Source organism: Acyrthosiphon pisum, chromosome A1 (assembly GCF_005508785.2).
Source record: "Acyrthosiphon pisum isolate AL4f chromosome A1, pea_aphid_22Mar2018_4r6ur, whole genome shotgun sequence".
Classification (NCBI taxonomy): domain Eukaryota; kingdom Metazoa; phylum Arthropoda; class Insecta; order Hemiptera; family Aphididae; genus Acyrthosiphon; species Acyrthosiphon pisum.
Window position 1 is genome coordinate 32,432,381 of NC_042494.1, and position 1,097 is coordinate 32,433,477.

The following is a 1,097-nucleotide window of genomic DNA, read 5'->3' on the forward strand; positions in this document are numbered from 1 at the left end:
TTCTTTGTACGAATCCCAAAGATTTATTTTAGCATTTTGTGTAATAAAAAAAAAAAATAATAACAATAATTATTATGTTAAATATAAATTATTCTGCTATATAATATTATTATGCAGGTATCGAATATCCTAAATAGTAAATATTATAGACTGTCGAAGTGTTCTGCACTATAAATAACGTATTTAAATACAAGTAGAGGCCTACCATTGATTAAATATACTATAATAATATTATTATAATTACTGTATATTTAAACAATGCTAATAGTTAATGGAACTTACAAAATGCCAAAATATACGAAACGACTTATGAGAATTAAAGAATAATATTTTATATTATTCCTTATTCACAGTATATGAATATACTATATAGTATATTATAGTATGTCTAGAATCTAGATATTAAAGATTAGTGCCATGCGGGTAATTATTATTTAGAAAAGGAAAACATATATTATCCAAACCCAATATCCCATATTATTATACGTTTGTAAGCTGTCATTTAATTAAAATTTGTTGCTTGTATATTTTATGTTCATTCATGGAAATGATAAGAATAATTTTGCTTGGAGTGAGAGAAGAGAGTATATCATTCTTACTAATAACTAATGTAATACTAACTTGTTGTATTATTCAATAAAAAATAATAAATATGGTTATAAAAAAATATTTTACACAAAAACACGGTAATTAACCAACGTCCAACACACGTCCATACTCTAAAAAGCAAAGGAACACTATGATCAATGCTCGCAGGGCCGTATGGGGGAGCAAGTATAAATATGCCGTTCCTAATTTAGTATACGCCTTTTTTTACTAGCAAATAATTAAAAAAAAAAAATTTTCTCGCTACGCTAGAACAAACATTAAGTATACAATATACTTCCAAAAAAAACTATATGTTTACTTACTCATTAGTAATCTACTCTTGCTATTGTCTTATAGAATATATTTAAATACATAAACCAGATAAAATTTATACAAATTAATAAATTATTACATATAGTACATGTCTACGTATCATTATTAACTTCAAACAGATGTCTCGTGGTATCTGGTATATTCTATCCCCAACAAAAACATAACAGGTGAAAAAA

At 25.1% G+C, this 1,097-nt stretch overlaps 1 protein-coding gene across 3 annotated transcripts in view; it reads left to right on the forward strand.

The window, feature by feature from the left end:
- Positions 1–1,097, forward strand: part of LOC100167797 (NACHT domain- and WD repeat-containing protein 1) — a 296,809-nt gene that overhangs the window by 226,336 nt on the left and 69,376 nt on the right. The window lies entirely within an intron of this gene.